Here is an 18,881-nt window from a genome sequence, read left to right on the forward strand (position 1 = left end):
AAGTGTCAGTCATTTAAATAGCTATTGAGTCTTAAGAAACTTGACCCTTGGAACGAACAGGGCCCTGCTTTCCTCAAAGACTTTGTCTTCAAGTAACTACGGTGGAACCCTGCTTACAAAGAAGATTTTGTGCACAACCTTGGAGCCTTCAAACCAGTGGAAAATCTGTTTGGAAAAGACTCTACATTCGCGAAACCCCAACTTCCAGGTGCATCGACTGAGTGGAAGTTCTTGGACAAAGCCGAACCGCACTGCCTTTGATCCAAACCACACGGACCTCGTGCCGTGTGCTGTTATCTGAGCCTGAAGCCAGAGAGGCCTCTCTGCGACGAAGTTCAGATAAGTTTAACAGTTTGGTGTTTGTGATTCGTGACATTTGAGAAATCAATTAGAAATGTTAATCTGTGATTCATAACTCTAGAATGTGTAATATCATTTAGTTTTCATAAATATAAATGTGTGTTGCATTAAACTGTTTTGTTGATAATTTTAGAAATAAAATCTGTCAACGCTGAGAAATATCTTCTCATTCCTGTTTAACTGTTTAGTCTGAAATTGACAGTTAATAGAGTTAAAAGTTAATAGACACCAGATTATAGGTTGCCCTGCCTATCTTTAATCATTGAATAATAATCAGTTAAGGGAAATTGTGGTAACAAGTAATGTTAGGATCTATCTCGGCACCTAAACGTAAATGAGACTATATATATATATATATATATATATATATAACGAGAAGTTACCTGACATAAATACTAACCTGCGTAGTTATTTAATGTCTGACTAACAATACTAATGAGAGACTCACCTTCGTCTTACTAACCGGTATTGTAGTCAATGTGTTTATAACCTTTTTTGTTTAACGATTTGTGTGTTATCATATGCGATCCCATGGTCTTTGATTTGGTCACGGAAGTGATTTGTCTTTGATTTGTTGATCTAGAGTTGAATTTTAATTAGTTTTTCACTTTTGTATAATTAGTGTAGTGCTACATTTAGTCTTTGTTTTTGAATAAATTTGACAATTTATATCTTTGGAATTGGGGTCTGCTTCAAATTATTACAGAAATTGAGTTCTACAAGATTCCAGGATTCGTGATAAGGTGATACTATAAATTCACTTCTCTAATTGAAGTTTATAAGTGTACCTTACGCTACACATGTCAATGAGGGAAATAAGTATTTGATCCCCTATCAATCAGCAAGATTTCTGGCTCCCAGGTGTCTTTTATACAAGTAACGAGCTGAGATCAGGAGCACTCTCTTAAAGGGAGTGCTCCTAATCTCAGCTCGTTACCTGTATAAAAGGCATCTGTCCACAGAAGCAATCAATCAATCAGATTTCAAACTCTCCACCATGGCCAAGACCAAAGAGCTGTCCAAGGATGTCAGGGACAAGATTGTAGACCTACACAAGGCTGGAATGGGCTACAAGACCATCGCCAAGCAGCTTGGTGAGAAGGTGACAACAGTTGGTGCGATTATTCGCAAATGGAAGAAACACAAAATAACTGTCAGTGTCCCTCGATCTGGGGCTCCATGCAAGATCTCACCCCGTGGAGTTTCAATGATCATGAGAACGGTGAGGAATCAGCCCAGAACTACACGGGAGGATCTTGTTAATGATCTCAAGGCAGCTGGGACCATAGTCACCAAGAAAACAATTGGTAACACACTACGCCGTGAAGGACTGAAATCCTGCAGCGCCCGCAAGGCCCCCCTGCTCAAGAAAGCACATGTACAGGCCCGTCTGAAGTTTGCCAATGAACATCTGAATGATTCAGAGGAGAACTGGGTGAAAGTGTTGTGGTCAGATGAGACCAAAATCGAGCTCTTTGGCAACTCAACGCGCCGTGTTTGGAGGAGGAGGAATGCTGCCTATGACCCCAAGAACACCATCCCCACCGTCAAACATGGAGGTGGAAACATTATGGTTTGGGGGTGTTTTTCTGCTAAGGGGACAGGACAACTGCACCGCATCAAAGGGACGATGGATGGGGCCATGTACCGTCAAATCTTGGGTGAGAACCTCCTTCCCTCAGCCAGGGCATTGAAAATGGGTCATGGATGGGTATTCCAGCATGACAATGACCCAAAACACACAGCCAAGGCAACAAAGGAGTGGCTCAAGAAGAAGCACATTAAGGTCCTGGAGTGGCCTATCCAGTCTCCAGATCATAATCCCATAGAAAATCTGTGGAGGGAGCTGAAGGTTTGAGTTGCCAAACGTCAGCCTTGAAACCTTAATGACTTGGAGAGGATCTGCAAAGAGGAGTGGGACAAAATCCCTCCTGAGATGTGTGCAAACCTGGTGGCCAACTACAAGAAACATCTGACCTCTCTGATTGCCAACAAGGGTTTTGCCACTAAGTACTAAGTCGAAGGGGTCAAATACTTATTTCCCTCATTAACATGCAAATCAATTTATAACTTTTTTGAAATGCATTTTTCTGGATTTTTTTGTCTCTCACTGTTAAAATACACCTACCATTAGAATTATAGACTGATCATTTCTTTGTCAGTGGGCAAACGTATAGAATCAGCAGGGGATCAAATACTTTTTTCCCTCACTGTATATTTTATATAGCAGCCATTTTTTATAAAACTGATAGATGTGAAAACAAGTTGGAAGATGTCTCTGCTATGTTAATGAATACAGCTATTTTTAAACCTATAGTGGATCTTTTTGGACATCAGTAACATACAAGTCCTCACATGTTTAATCAATGTAATCCTTCAGCAATTCATGTTTATTTCGGCACTGGGAGTTTTGGCAGAGTGGGAGGCACACGTTATTTTTCTATGGTAGTCAGAGAGATTATAGTTTTTTCTGATTGCTGAGGCACTATCTTTGAAACTATAGGCTGTTTTTGAAAAACTCTACACACTAAACACAAAACCTTACACCAAACCAGCAAAATATTATACATCTCTTGCAAAAGCAAACAATTCTAGCAAAACTCTTCAAACTCTTTAAACAAATTGTGTTTTTGCATCAATACAGTACACACAAACCATCATTTGAATAAGCACACAAAGCGCCAACTAAGCATGCATGATAGTATAAATGAAAAACACTTGTGGCTTTTGCGTTTTCATGTACAGGGCATAGCAGTTTGCAATAAAGTTTATTCATACATACACACAGGCATCCAAATGTGTAAAGTATGCTTCCAACAATCTCCGCTTTCGCCTCCCACCACTCTCTGGATTTCCTCACTCTCACTGAGACATGGATCTCCCCGGAGAACTCATCCACCCCTGCTGCCTTATCCTCTGTGTTTGTCCTGTCCCACTCCCCCCATCTTAGATCCTGCTCTCCCCTTCTCTCCTCTTCTCTGTGCCCCCCCCCCTCTCTCTCCTCTATCGCCACCAACAGCTTTGAATTCCATGCAGTGGAACTCACCTCTGTCTCTCACCTCTTCCTTCTAGTTCTCTACTGCCCTCCTGGTCCACTCGCCTCCTTCCTGGATGAACTCGACTTTCTTCTCTCCTCCCTCCCCTTGCTGTCCTCACCTACCATCCTTTTGGGAGACTTTAACATCCACCTCTCCAACCCCTCCCACTCTGCCGAATTTCTTCCTCTCTTTCACTCCTTTAACCTCTCTCTCTCCATCTCCCCCCACTCACAGGGCAGGCTGCCAGTTACACCTCATCTTCTCTAGAGGCTGTTCTCCTTCACAACTCTCCGTGACACCCCTGGACATCTCAGACCACCATTTCATCTCCTTCTCTCTTTCCCTCCCCTCCCTCCCCACCCCCACCCTCTGTCACCTTCCGCAGTAATCTCCGCTCCGTCTCCCCCTCCACCCTTGCTTCCACTGCCCTCACTCTCTTACCTTCCATTGACTGTTTTTCCCATCTATCTGTCAACTGTGCTACCTCCTCTTTGTTCTCCTCCCTCACCTACTCCCTTGATTCTCTCTGTCCTCTCACGTCTCGTCCTGTCCGTCCCTCCCCTCCTCGGCCTTGGATCTCTTCCGTTCTCCGCTCAACCCGAACTAGTCTGCGTGCCACTGAAAAGAAGTGGAAAAGGACCAAACTCCCAGCTGCCCTCACCTCAGCCAAAATGTCACTCTTTGAATCCACTGTCAGCAACCCCCACAGACTCTACTTCACCTTCTCCTGCCTCTTTCCTCCTCCTCCTCCTCCCTCGTCTCTCACTGCAGATGATTTTGCCTCCTTCTTCTCCTCCAAGATCGCAGACATCCGCAAGCTCTTCAACAGTCCCCCCTCCTCTCCCATCACACCCAAACCTCCCACCGACCAAGCTTCCTTTTCTTAATTCTCGCCTCTATCGGACACTGAACTATTATCTCTCCTTCTACGTCACAAACCTACAACGTGCGCCCTGGACCCTCTCCCTTCTCGCCTCCTCCAAGCAGCCACTCCTGATCTCCTTCCTCCTCAACTCCTCACTCCTCTCTGACTGTTTCCCCTCTGCATTTAAACAAGCTGCTGTCATCCCACTCCTCAAGAAACCAACCTCTCCTCAGAACTACCGCCCTGTCTCCCTACTCCCCTTCCTCTCAAAGACTCTCGAGCGGGCGGTCCAACGTCAGCTCTCTGCCTTTCTGTCCCATCATTCACTCCTGGATCTTCTGCAATCCGGCTTCCACACAGCTCACTCCACTGAGACAGCTCTCCTGGCAGTCACTGACTCCCCCAGCTGTGCTCGGGCGGACTCCCTCTCCTCAGTCCTCATCCTCCTTGATCTCTCTGCAGCATTTGACACTGTCGATCACTCCATCCTCCTCTCCTGCCTCGCTGACCTCGGTATCTCTGGAACTGCTCTCACCTGGATCTCCTCCTACCTCAACGACTGGACCTACCAAGTGACATGGCAAGGTTCCTCATCCACCCGCAACCTCTCCTCATAGACGTACCCCAAGGCTCCGTCCTGGGCCCACTCCTGTTCTCTCTCTACACTCGCTCCATGGGCCCCCTCATCGCATCCCATGGTTTCTCCTACCACTTCTACGCAGATGATGCCCAGATCTTCCTGTCTTTTCCCTCTTCTGACCCTCTCATCCCCTCTCACATCTCTTCCTGTTTGTCTGCTATCTCCGCCTGGATGCAGTTGCACCACCTCAAGCTCAACCTCTCCAAATCGGATCTCCTCTTTTTCCCCACTCTTCCTCACCTTCTGCTGATCTCCCCATCTCAATCCCCTTGGAATCCACCACACTTTCTCCTTCATCTTCCGCTAAAAATCTAGGAGTCATCCTTGATCCTGCGCTCTCCTACACCCAGCACATCACCACGCTGAAACGCACCTGCAGATTCTTCCTGAGCAACATACGCCGAATCCGTCCCTTCCGCACCAACTACTTGACTCAGCTTCTCGTCCAGTCACTGGTCCTCTTCCACCTGGACTACTGCAACTCCCTCCTGGCTGGCCTGCCTGCAACTACTGCCGCTCCAGCTCATCCAGAACTCTGCGGCTCGTCTGGTAATCTCTTTCCCTCGCACACGCTACTCCACTGCTCCGCTCCCGCCACTGGCTCCCGATACAGACACAATATTATTATTATTATTTTTATTTCTTGGCAGACGCCCTTATCCAGGGCGACTTACAAAATAAGTGCAATACAAAGTGTTGAAGACACCAATTCCAAAGATATAAATTGTCAAATTTATTCAAAAACAAAGACTAAATGTAGCACTACACTAATTATACAAAAGGGAAAAACTAATTCAAATTCAACTCTAGATCAACAAAACAAAGACAAATCACTTCCGTGACCAAATCAAAGATCATGGGATCGCATATGATAACACACAAATTGTTAAACAAAAAAGGTTATAAACACATTGACTACAATGCCGGTTAGTAAGACGAAGGTGAGTCTCTCATTAGTATTGTTAGTCAGACATTAAATAACTACGCAGGTTAGTACTTATGTCAGGTAACTTCTCGTTATATATATATCAGTCTCATTTACGTTTAGGTGCCGAGAAAGATCCTAACATTACTTGTTACCACAATTTCCATTAATTGATTATTATTCAATGATTAAAGATAGGCAGGGCCACCTATAATCTGGTGTCTATTAACTTGTGTCAATTTCAGACTAAACAGTTAAACAGGAATGAGAAGATATCTCTCGGCGTTGACAGATTTTATTTCTAAAATTATCAACAAAACAGTTTAATGCAACACACATTTATAATTAAGAAAACTAAATGATATTACACATTCTAGAGTTATGAATCACAGATTAACATTTCTAATTGATTTCTCAAATGTCATGAATCACAAACTCCAAACTGTTAAACTTATCTGAACTTCGTCGCAGAGAGGCCTCTCTGGCTTCGGGCTCAGATAACAGCACACGGCACGAGGTCCGTGTGGTTTGGAACAAAGGCAGTCCGGTTCGGCTTTGTCCAAGAACTTCCACTCAGTCGATGCACCTGGAAGTTAGGGTTTCGCGAATGTAGAGTCTTTTCCAAACAGATTCTCCACTGATTTGAAGGCTCCAAGGTTGTGCACAAAATCTTCTTTGTAAGCAGGGTTCCACCGTAGTTACTTGAAGACAAAGTCTTTGAGGAAAGCAGGGCCCTGTTTGTTCCAAGGGTCAAGTTTCTTAAGACTCAAATAGCTATTTAAATGACTGAACACTTTCATATTCAGTCGACAGTCAATTGTCCAGCTGTAAAACTCCACTGATCAGGTGGGCACAGGCGGGCAGCGCAGTCTGTAAAGTTCTTTATTTAATAAAGTCCTTTAAAAGAATTCTTCGTACGGCTCAATCTCCTTCTCCCAGGGTTCAAGTCCCTGTTCGGGCGCAGTGTTGAGACCTTGTTGACCGAGGGCAATGATGGTGAAAAGCCTGGACGGCCTTCCTCGGGACAATGAGATACGGAGTTGCGTCTAGGCGAGGTGTCCTGTCCTCTTTGCTTCCTTCGGCAAATATCCAGCCTTGCAAGTGTTGTCTTCCAGAGGCAAGTCAAGCCAGGAACTCTGAGAGATGTTGTTGCAGTTGACGACGTGTCACATTAGAACAGGACAACATGCATCTCTACTTGACTTGGCACAATCTGTGAGGGTTGGGCCAACACAACCTACTCAATGTGTCCACACATTTGCTGGCGTCTTGAAATACTTGGAATGACCTGTGGCCCCATACCATGCAGAAGTCCACAGCTATGCGTGTCAGCATGCACTGCTCCTCATCCCCAATGTGCCACTTGTAAGAACTGTGTAAAAAGCGACAGAGAACGTGATCAGCAAAGAAACACAATTCCCCTGAGAACGACAATCATCGTGCCGATCGTAATCTCAGTGCATACCTGGATGCCCAACAAGCCAAGACAGTGGTTCCCAAGCGTTTTAATGCCACGGCACACTTTGCTGAGACCAAAAACCTTTGCGGCGCACCAACATGGAAAATAAAAAAGGATTTACTAGGTATTGTCTCACCTGAATGGCAACAGGCTGCTAAAACTTTTATCAGACGCACATTGCATGTTAAAGTATGTCAGTAAGGGAGTAATTAAAAGGGCAAATGTGTGAAGTGCAAGGAGTGGCCTTTAGTGGTTAGGTAAAAAAGTAGACCAGACACAATAAACTATTCGCAGTAAATATAAATTCACAGCAAAATAGGTTCAGTTCACAATATCCTATAACAAGCTCTATTCAACACAGTGGTTAAACATTACAAAGGGCATTACAATTGGTGAAAAACAATAGCACACGGATCAAACATGCTATCCCCGCCGTTTTATTCGATTTGATTAGACGTTTCGCGACCGAAACGTTTTGTGTGCGGACTGAACGCACACCTGAGCCGAGCACGATCACAATACATATCCACAGTTAATCTAAGCGGTATCGTATTGTAACCGTTTCAGTTTGTTATCAACCCTTCCGGATCCAAAACCAGGAGTCAGACACCCTTTTCGGTGGACACGCTGTTGACTTCTCACAAGCACCATCCGCCTTCACAGAGGCAGCGCTAGCAGTGGAAAGAACGAAGAACTGCAGGAGAAACGCCGGGGCTATTTAGAGCCCGATTATTCATCGCAGAGGGGGGAAACCAAAGCCAAATGAGACTTAGAGGAACAGGAGACATCCAACAACAGTACACAACGGTACAATACACAATCAATACATAACAATGAACAGGCCCTTAATTCACTCTTTACAGTCCTTTCTCTTATCTCCCAGCAGCCCCTACGGAGATGGCCGCATATTAATCGAGAGGGGCGGTGCTGCCTCTCCATCTCCGTTACAGTATCAAAAAATTAAGCCTACCAAAAGGGCAAGAACAAACACATTGAATAATATTGATAAAATCGATTTCGTTCACCAGTCCAACTTAGAACAAGGACAAGCAGAGTGCAAGATGAAAAGGAATTCACCATCTGTCCCTTTAATCAATTGCCTTTCAGTACCACTGATAGCACTGCGACTCAGTGTAGGTGTGCGTTCAGTCCGGCAAACACAACATTTCAGTTATGAAACGCTTTCTACAGGTGATGTATGAATGTAACATTTTCACAAATTTGAATAAGTTTGATTTGATACAAGATTTATGAAGTTGAACCAAAAAAATTACATCATATTTTTGAGGGGATAAAAATCTCACGACACAATTGGGTAGTCCTCACGGCACACGGGTTGAAAACCACTGAGCCAAGCCACGGTGCTTCTTGGCTTTGCACGGCCACTGAGACTGCCAGGGGAAGGCGGTGTGGAGCTTCCCTTCGGTAGCTCAGTTGGTAGAGCGGAGGACTGTAGGTTTCAGGCAGCGGGCACCCTTAGGGCGCTGGTTCAATTCCGTCTCGAAGGAAGCCGTGCTTATGGTTTGGCGTTGGTTTTGGACGAGCTCCCAAATGTCAAGCCATTGGAATTGCATGAGGACAAGCAGAAAACCCCGGCAATTCGGATTTGTTGTCGAGAACTCGCATTGCCCAAACATCTCGTATTGCATGTGACCCTTTTCACCCTGAGCCCAGTTTTCTAAACCGGCCAGAAAGCGGTCTGGAACAATCATGAAGCCAACACATTGTGAAGCACTTCACTGAAGCCCGGGTAGCTCAGCCGGTAGAGCATCAGACTTTTAATCTGAGGGTCCAGGGTTCAAGTCCCTGTTCGGGCGCAGTGTTGAGACCTTGTTGACCGAGGGCAATGATGGTGAAAAGTGTCTAGGCGAGGTGTCCTGTCCTCTTTGCTTCCTTCGGCAAATATCCAGCCTTGCAAGTGTTGTCTTCCAGAGGCAAGTCAAGCCAGGAACTCTGAGAGATGTTTTTGCAGTTGACGACGTGTCACTTTAGAACAGGACAACATGCATCTCTACTTGACTTGGCACAATCTGTGAGGGTTGGGCCAACACAACCTACTCAATGTGTCCACACATTTGCTGGCGTCTTGAAATACTTGGAATGACCTGTGGCCCCATACCATGCAGAAGTCCACAGCTATGCGTGTCAGCATGCACTGCTCCTCATCCCCAATGTGCCACTTGTAAGAACTGTGTAAAAAGCGACAGAGAACGTGATCAGCAAAGAAACACAATTCACCTGAGAACGACAATCATCGTGCCGATCGTAATCTCAGTGCATACCTGGATGCCCAACAAGCCAAGACAGTGGTTCCCAAGCGTTTTAATGCCACGGCACACTTTGCTGAGACCAAAAACCTTTGCGGCGCACCAACATGGAAAAAAAAAAAGGATTTACTAGGTATTGTCTCACCTGAATGGCAACAGGCTGCTAAAACTATTATCACACGCACATTGCATGTTAAAGTATGTCAGTAAGGGAGTAATTAAAAGGGCAAATGTGTGAAGTGCAAGGAGTGGCCTTTAGTGGTTAGGTAAAAAAGTAGACCAGACACAGTAAACTATTCGCAGTAAATATAAATTCACAGCAAAATAGGTTCAGTTCACAATATCCTATAACAAGCTCTATTCAACACAGTGGTTAAACGTTACAAAGGGCATTACAATTGGTGAAAAACAATAGCACACGGATCAAACATGCTATCCCCGCCGTTTTATTCGATTTGATTAGACGTTTCGCGACCGAAACGTTTTGTGTGCGGACTGAACGCACACCTGAGCCGAGCACGATCACAATACATATCCACAGTTAATCTAAGCGGTATCGTATTGTAACAGTTTCGGTTTGTTATCAACCCTTCCGGATCCAAAACCAGGAGTCAGACACCCTTTTCGGTGGACACGCTGTTGACTTCTCACAAGCACCATCCGCCTTCACAGAGGCAGCGCTAGCAGTGGAAAGAACGAAGAACTGCAGGAGAAACGCCGGGGCTATTTAGAGCCCGATTATTCATCGCAGAGGGGGGAAACCAAAGCCAAATGAGACTTAGAGGAACAGGAGACATCCAACAACAGTACACAACGGTATAGTACACAATCAATACATAACAATGAACAGGCCCTTAATTCACTCTTTACAGTCCTTTCTCTTATCTCCCAGCAGCCCCTACGGAGATGGCCGCATATTAATCGAGAGGGGCGGTGCTGCCTCTCCATCTCCGTTACAGTATCAAAAAATTAAGCCTACCAAAAGGGCAAGAACAAACACATTGAATAATATTGATAAAATCGATTTCGTTCACCAGTCCAACTTAGAACAAGGACAAGCAGAGTGCAAGATGAAAAGGAATTCACCATCTGTCCCTTTAATCAATTGCCTTTCAGTACCACTGATAGCACTGCGACTCAGTGTAGGTGTGCGTTCAGTCCGGCAAACACAACATTTCAGTTATGAAACGCTTTCTACAGGTGATGTATGAATGTAACATTTTCACAAATTTGAATAAGTTTGATTTGATACAAGATTTATGAAGTTGACCCAAAAAAATGACATCATATTTTTGAGGGGATAAAAATCTCACGACACAATTGGGTAGTCCTCACGGCACACGGGTTGAAAACCACTGAGCCAAGCCACGGTGCTTCTTGGCTTTGCACGGCCACTGAGACTGCCAGGGGAAGGCGGTGTGGAGCTTCCCTTCGGTAGCTCAGTTGGTAGAGCGGAGGACTGTAGGTTTCAGGCAGCGGGCACCCTTAGGGCGCTGGTTCAATTCCGTCTCGAAGGAAGCCGTGCTTATGGTTTGGCGTTGGTTTTGGACGAGCTCCCAAATGTCAAGCCATTGGAATTGCATGAGGACAAGCAGAAAACCCCGGCAATTCGGATTTGTTGTCGAGAACTCGCATTGCCCAAACATCTCGTATTGCATGTGACCCTTTTCACCCTGAGCCCAGTTTTCTAAACCGGCCAGAAAGCGGTCTGGAACAATCATGAAGCCAACACATTGTGAAGCACTTCACTGAAGCCCGGGTAGCTCAGCTGGTAGAGCATCAGACTTTTAATCTGAGGGTCCAGGGTTCAAGTCCCTGTTCGGGCGCAGTGTTGAGACCTTGTTGACCGAGGGCCATGATGGTGAAAAGCCTGGACGGCCTTCCTCGGGACAATGAGATACGCAGTTGCGTCTAGGCGAGGTGTCCTGTCCTCTTTGCTTCCTTCGGCAAATATCCAGCCTTGCAAGTGTTGTCTTCCAGAGGCAAGTCAAGCCAGGAACTCTGAGAGATGTTTTTGCTGTTGACGACGTGTCACTTTAGAACAGGACAACATGCATCTCTACTTGACTTGGCACAATCTGTGAGGGTTGGGCCAACACAACCTACTCAATGTGTCCACACATTTGCTGGCGTCTTGAAATACTTGGAATGACCTGTGGCCCCATACCATGCAGAAGTCCACAGCTATGCGTGTCAGCATGCACTGCTCCTCATCCCCAATGTGCCACTTGTAAGAACTGTGTAAAAAGCGACAGAGAACGTGATCAGCAAAGAAACACAATTCCCCTGAGAACGACAATCATCGTGCCGATCGTAATCTCAGTGCATACCTGGATGCCCAACAAGCCAGGACAGTGGTTCCCAAGCGTTTTAATGCCACGGCACACTTTGCTGAGACCAAAAACCTTTGCGGCGCACCAACATGGAAAAAAAAAAAGGATTTACTAGGTATTGTCTCACCTGAATGGCAACAGGCTGCTAAAACTATTATCACACGCACATTGCATGTTAAAGTATGTCAGTAAGGGAGTAATTAAAAGGGCAAATGTGTGAAGTGCAAGGAGTGGCCTTTAGTGGTTAGGTAAAAAAGTAGACCAGACACAGTAAACTATTCGCAGTAAATATAAATTCACAGCAAAATAGGTTCAGTTCACAATATCCTATAACAAGCTCTATTCAACACAGTGGTTAAACGTTACAAAGGGCATTACAATTGGTGAAAAACAATAGTACACGGATCAAACATGCTATCCCCGCCGTTTTATTCGATTTGATTAGACGTTTCGCGACCGAAACGTTTTGTGTGCGGACTGAACGCACACCTGAGCCGAGCACGATCACAATACATATCCACAGTTAATCTAAGCGGTATCGTATTGTAACAGTTTCGGTTTGTTATCAACCCTTCCGGATCCAAAACCAGGAGTCAGACACCCTTTTCGGTGGACACGCTGTTGACTTCTCACAAGCACCATCCGCCTTCACAGAGGCAGCGCTAGCAGTGGAAAGAACGAAGAACTGCAGGAGAAACGCCGGGGCTATTTAGAGCCCGATTATTCATCGCAGAGGGGGGAAACCAAAGCCAAATGAGACTTAGAGGAACAGGAGACATCCAACAACAGTACACAACGGTATAGTACACAATCAATACATAACAATGAACAGGCCCTTAATTCACTCTTTACAGTCCTTTCTCTTATCTCCCAGCAGCCCCTACGGAGATGGCCGCATATTAATCGAGAGGGGCGGTGCTGCCTCTCCATCTCCGTTACAGTATCAAAAAATTAAGCCTACCAAAAGGGCAAGAACAAACACATTGAATAATATTGATAAAATCGATTTCGTTCACCAGTCCAACTTAGAACAAGGACAAGCAGAGTGCAAGATGAAAAGGAATTCACCATCTGTCCCTTTAATCAATTGCCTTTCAGTACCACTGATAGCACTGCGACTCAGTGTAGGTGTGCGTTCAGTCCGGCAAACACAACATTTCAGTTATGAAACGCTTTCTACAGGTGATGTATGAATGTAACATTTTCACAAATTTGAATAAGTTTGATTTGATACAAGATTTATGAAGTTGACCCAAAAAAATGACATCATATTTTTGAGGGGATAAAAATCTCACGACACAATTGGGTAGTCCTCACGGCACACGGGTTGAAAACCACTGAGCCAAGCCACGGTGCTTCTTGGCTTTGCACGGCCACTGAGACTGCCAGGGGAAGGCGGTGTGGAGCTTCCCTTCGGTAGCTCAGTTGGTAGAGCGGAGGACTGTAGGTTTCAGGCAGCGGGCACCCTTAGGGCGCTGGTTCAATTCCGTCTCGAAGGAAGCCGTGCTTATGGTTTGGCGTTGGTTTTGGACGAGCTCCCAAATGTCAAGCCATTGGAATTGCATGAGGACAAGCAGAAAACCCCGGCAATTCGGATTTGTTGTCGAGAACTCGCATTGCCCAAACATCTCGTATTGCATGTGACCCTTTTCACCCTGAGCCCAGTTTTCTAAACCGGCCAGAAAGCGGTCTGGAACAATCATGAAGCCAACACATTGTGAAGCACTTCACTGAAGCCCGGGTAGCTCAGCTGGTAGAGCATCAGACTTTTAATCTGAGGGTCCAGGGTTCAAGTCCCTGTTCGGGCGCAGTGTTGAGACCTTGTTGACCGAGGGCAATGATGGTGAAAAGCCTGGACGGCCTTCCTCGGGACAATGAGATACGCAGTTGCGTCTAGGCGAGGTGTCCTGTCCTCTTTGCTTCCTTTGGCAAATATCCAGCCTTGCAAGTGTTGTCTTCCAGAGGCAAGTCAAGCCAGGAACTCTGAGAGATGTTTTTGCAGTTGACGACGTGTCACTTTAGAACAGGACAACATGCATCTCTACTTGACTTGGCACAATCTGTGAGGGTTGGGCCAACACAACCTACTCAATGTGTCCACACATTTGCTGGCGTCTTGAAATACTTGGAATGACCTGTGGCCCCATACCATGCAGAAGTCCACAGCTATGCGTGTCAGCATGCACTGCTCCTCATCCCCAATGTGCCACTTGTAAGAACTGTGTAAAAAGCGACAGAGAACGTGATCAGCAAAGAAACACAATTCCCCTGAGAACGACAATCATCGTGCCGATCGTAATCTCAGTGCATACCTGGATGCCCAACAAGCCAAGACAGTGGTTCCCAAGCGTTTTAATGCCATGGCACACTTTGCTGAGACCAAAAACCTTTGCGGCGCACCAACATGGAAAAAAAAAAAGGATTTACTAGGTATTGTCTCACCTGAATGGCAACAGGCTGCTAAAACTATTATCACACGCACATTGCATGTTAAAGTATGTCAGTAAGGGAGTAATTAAAAGGGCAAATGTGTGAAGTGCAAGGAGTGGCCTTTAGTGGTTAGGTAAAAAAGTAGACAGACAAACTAAATAATTACTTGATGCAAATCATTTATTTAGTGCAGACAGACCAAGACCAGACACAATAAACTTTTCGCAGTAAATATAAATTCACAGCAAAATAGGTTCAGTTCACAATATCCTATAACAAGCTCTATTCAACACAGTGGTTAAACGTTACAAAGGGCATTACAATTGTTGAAAAACAATAGCACACGGATCAAACATGCTATCCCCGCCGTTTTATTCGATTTGATTAGACGTTTCGCGACCAAAACGTTTTGTGTGCGGACTGAACGCACACCTGAGCCGAGCACGATCACAATACATATCCACAGTTAATCTAAGCGGTTTCGTATTTTAACCGTTTCGGTTTGTTATCAACCCTTCCGGATCCAAAACCAGGAGTCAGACACCCTTTTCGGTGGACACGCTGTTGACTTCTCACAAGCACCATCCGCCTTCACAGAGGCAGCGCTAGCAGTGGAAAGAACGAAGAACTGCAGGAGAAATGCCGGGGCTATTTAGAGCCCGTTTATTCATCGCAGAGGGGGGAAACCAAAGCCAAATGAGACTTAGAGGAACAGGAGACATCCAACAACAGTACACAACGGTACAGTACACAATCAATACATAACAATGAACAGGCCCTTAATTCACTCTTTACAGTCCTTTCTCTTATCTCCCAGCAGCCCTTACGGAGATGGCCGCATATTAATCGAGAGGGGCAGTGCTGCCTCTACATCTCCGTTACAGTATCAAAAAATTAAGCCTACCAAAAGGGCAAGAACAAACACATTGAATAATATTGATAAAATCGATTTCGTTCACCAGTCCAACTTAGAACAAGGACAAGCAGAGTGCAAGATGAAAAGGAATTCACCATCTGTCCATTTAATCAATTGCCTTTCAGTACCACTGATAGCACTGCGACTCAGTGTAGGTGTGCGTTCAGTCCGGCAAACACAACATTTCAGTTATGAAACGCTTTCTACAGGTGATGTATGAATGTAACATTTTCACAAATTTGAATAAGTTTGATTTGATACAAGATTTATGAAGTTGACCCAAAAAAATGACATCATATTTTTGAGGGGATAAAAATCTCACGACATAATTGGGTAATCCTCACGGCACACGGGTTGAAAACCACTGAGCCAAGCCACGGTGCTTCTTGGCTTTGCACGGCCACTGAGACTGCCAGGGGAAGGCGGTGAGGAGCTTCCCTTTGGTAGCTCAGTTGGTAGAGCGGAGGACTGTAGGTTTCAGGCAGCGGGCACCTTTAGGTCGCTGGTTCAATTCCGTCTCGAAGGAAGCCGTGCTTATGGTTTGGTGTCGGTTTTGGACGAGCTCCCAAATGTCAAGCCATTGGAATTGCATGAGGACAAGGAAAAAACCCCTGCAATTCGGATTTGTTGTCACCTCTAGGCGAGGTGTCCTGTCCTCTTTGCTTCCTTCGGCAAATATCCAGCCTTGCAAGTGTTGTCTTCCAGAGGCAAGTCAAGCCAGGAACTCTGAGAGATGTTTTTGCTGTTGACGACGTGTCACTTTAGAACAGGACAACATGCATCTCTACTTGACTTGGCACAATCTGTGAGGGTTGGGCCAACACAACCTACTCAATGTGTCCACACATTTGCTGGCGTCTTGAAATGCTTGGAATGACCTGTGGCCCCATACCATGCAGAAGTCCACAGCTATGCGTGTCAGCATGCACTGCTCCTCATCCCCAATGTGCCACTTGTAAGAACTGTGTAAAAAGCGACAGAGAACGTGATCAGCAAAGAAACACAATTCCCCTGAGAACGACAATCATCGTGCCGATCGTAATCTCAGTGCATACCTGGATGCCCAACAAGCCAAGACAGTGGTTCCCAAGCGTTTTAATGCCACGGCACACTTTGCTGAGACCAAAAACCTTTGCGGCGCACCAACATGGAAAAAAAAAAGGATTTACTAGGTATTGTCTCACCTGAATGGCAACAGGCTGCTAAAACTATTATCACACGCACATTGCATGTTAAAGTATGTCAGTAAGGGAGTAATTAAAAGGGCAAATGTGTGAAGTGCAAGGAGTGGCCTTTAGTGGTTAGGTAAAAAAGTAGACCAGACACAATAAACTATTCGCAGTAAATATAAATTCACAGCAAAATAGGTTCAGTTCACAATATCCTATAACAAGCTCTATTCAACACAGTGGTTAAACGTTACAAAGGGCATTACAATTGGTGAAAAACAATAGCACACGGATCAAACATGCTATCCCCGCCGTTTTATTCGATTTGATTAGACGTTTCGCGACCGAAACGTTTTGTGTGCGGACTGAACGCACACCTGAGCCGAGCACGATCACAATACATATCCACAGTTAATCTAAGCGGTATCGTATTGTAACCGTTTCGGTTTGTTATCAACCCTTCCGGATCCAAAACCAGGAGTCAGACACCCTTTTCGGTGGACACGCTGTTGACTTCTCACAAGCACCATCCGCCTTCACAGAGGCAGCGCTAGCAGTGGAAAGAACGAAGAACTGCAGGAGAAACGCCGGGGCTATTTAGAGCCCGATTATTCATCGCAGAGGGGGGAAACCAAAGCCAAATGAGACTTAGAGGAACAGGAGACATCCAACAACAGTACACAACGGTACAGTACACAATCAATACATAACAATGAACAGGCCCTTAATTCACTCTTTACAGTCCTTTCTCTTATCTCCCAGCAGCCCCTACGGAGATGGCCGCATATTAATCGAGAGGGGCGGTGCTGCCTCTCCATCTCCGTTACAGTATCAAAAAATTAAGCCTACCAAAAGGGCAAGAACAAACACATTGAATAATATTGATAAAATCGATTTCGTTCACCAGTCCAACTTAGAACAAGGACAAGCAGAGTGCAAGATGAAAAGGAATTCACCATCTGTCCCTTTAATCAATTGCCTTTCAGTACCACTGATAGCACTGCGACTCAGTGTAGGTGTGCGTTCAGTCCGGCAAACACAACATTTCAGTTATGAAACGCTTTCTACAGGTGATGTATGAATGTAACATTTTCACAAATTTGAATAAGTTTGATTTGATACAAGATTTATGAAGTTGACCCAAAAAAATGACATCATATTTTTGAGGGGATAAAAATCTCACGACACAATTGGGTAGTCCTCACGGCACACGGGTTGAAAACCACTGAGCCAAGCCACGGTGCTTCTTGGCTTGGCACGGCCACTGAGACTGCCAGGGGAAGGCGTTGAGGAGCTTCCCTTCGGTAGCTCAGTTGGTAGAGCGGAGGACTGTAGGTTTCAGGCAGCGGGCACCCTTAGGGCGCTGGTTCAATTCCGTCTCGAAGGAAGCCGTGCTTATGGTTTGGCGTCGGTTTTGGACGAGCTCCCAAATGTCAAGCCATTGGAATTGCATGAGGACAAGGAGAAAACCCCGGCAATTCGGATTTGTTGTCGAGAACTCGCATTGCCCAAACATCTCGTATTGCATGTGACCCTTTTCACCCTGAGCCCAGTTTTCTAAACCGGCCAGAAAGCGGTCTGGAACAATCATGAAGCCAACACATTGTGAAGCACTTCACTGAAGCCCGGGTTGTTGACCGAGGGCCATGATGGTGAAAATCCTCTGCGACGCAGGAGACGAATATGAGTATGTGCCTGTAAGTAGTGACTGTGAGGTGTGAAGGATGCTTCCTAACACAGATCTCTTACCTGGTTGCAGGTGCATGGTGGGCGAGAACACTGGGCCAGCCCAGTGGCCGGACACGAGCCGTTTGGTAGAGGCCATCTGCGCCCAGCTGTGCCTCATTCACCCGTCCCCCACCCAGACCGGAATGAAGCGCCTGTAATAGCCGGTGAGGCCAAGAAACGCACGTACCCGTTTCTTTGTCCGGGGGTTGAGGCCAAGGTTGAACAGCTGCCACTTTGTTCTCCTGGGGTTTGATCTGGGGGAGCTTAGGATCCCATGATGGGACCCACCTCCGGGGACGGTCAGTTCCCCCTGCTGGAGCCCGAGTCCAAGATTTTTTAACCATTTAATGAATGATTGTTTTTAAAATGACTTTTAAAAATGAATCTTAACTGTTTTTAAAGATTTAGTTGTTTTTAAATCACTAATTGTTTAGGGTTTTTTTGGTTTAGTTTTGTTTTATTTTTTTGTCAAATACATTGTCCGTTTTGGATTTAATTTTAAATGCATTGGACCTTTTTTGTTTGTTTTTTATTTTTACCTTTTTAATTGTTTCTTTATTTTGTCCAGTGCATTTTCAGTTATTTTCAATGTATTTGACTTTTATGTTGGTAGCAGTTTTGCTTTAATCACCTTTGTTTTGTTGTTTTGTGCACTTGTTTATTTGAAGTTAAGTATTTTGTTTTTTGTTAAATCACAAAGATTTAAAAAATTTTAAGTGATCTTAAGAATTGTATTTAAAAAAAAGTTTTT

General features: G+C 45.2%; 7 non-coding genes across 7 annotated transcripts; all 7 read left to right on the forward strand.

Annotated features, from left to right (window-relative positions):
• The first annotated feature begins 8,706 nt into the window (after window positions 1–8,706).
• trnay-gua (transfer RNA tyrosine (anticodon GUA)) lies at window positions 8,707–8,795 on the forward strand. Its single transcript is given in 2 exon segments — window positions 8,707–8,743; window positions 8,760–8,795. It is a non-coding gene; the product is annotated as a tRNA-Tyr (tRNA).
• Window positions 8,796–9,031: 236 nt separating this feature from the next.
• trnak-uuu (transfer RNA lysine (anticodon UUU)) lies at window positions 9,032–9,104 on the forward strand. The gene has a single exon. It is a non-coding gene; the product is annotated as a tRNA-Lys (tRNA).
• Window positions 9,105–10,982: 1,878 nt separating this feature from the next.
• trnay-gua (transfer RNA tyrosine (anticodon GUA)) lies at window positions 10,983–11,071 on the forward strand. The gene is given in 2 exon segments: window positions 10,983–11,019; window positions 11,036–11,071. It is a non-coding gene; the product is annotated as a tRNA-Tyr (tRNA).
• Window positions 11,072–11,307: 236 nt separating this feature from the next.
• On the forward strand, window positions 11,308–11,380 carry trnak-uuu (transfer RNA lysine (anticodon UUU)). The gene has a single exon. It is a non-coding gene; the product is annotated as a tRNA-Lys (tRNA).
• Window positions 11,381–13,297: 1,917 nt separating this feature from the next.
• trnay-gua (transfer RNA tyrosine (anticodon GUA)) lies at window positions 13,298–13,386 on the forward strand. Its single transcript is given in 2 exon segments — window positions 13,298–13,334; window positions 13,351–13,386. It is a non-coding gene; the product is annotated as a tRNA-Tyr (tRNA).
• A 236-nt stretch (window positions 13,387–13,622) lies between these two features.
• Window positions 13,623–13,695, forward strand: trnak-uuu (transfer RNA lysine (anticodon UUU)). The gene has a single exon. It is a non-coding gene; the product is annotated as a tRNA-Lys (tRNA).
• A 4,005-nt stretch (window positions 13,696–17,700) lies between these two features.
• Window positions 17,701–17,789, forward strand: trnay-gua (transfer RNA tyrosine (anticodon GUA)). Its single transcript is given in 2 exon segments — window positions 17,701–17,737; window positions 17,754–17,789. It is a non-coding gene; the product is annotated as a tRNA-Tyr (tRNA).
• Window positions 17,790–18,881: the final 1,092 nt, after the last annotated feature.

This window comes from Amia ocellicauda, unplaced genomic scaffold (genome assembly GCF_036373705.1).
Source record: "Amia ocellicauda isolate fAmiCal2 unplaced genomic scaffold, fAmiCal2.hap1 HAP1_SCAFFOLD_203, whole genome shotgun sequence".
In the NCBI taxonomy this organism is placed as follows: Eukaryota; Metazoa; Chordata; class Actinopteri; order Amiiformes; family Amiidae; genus Amia; species Amia ocellicauda.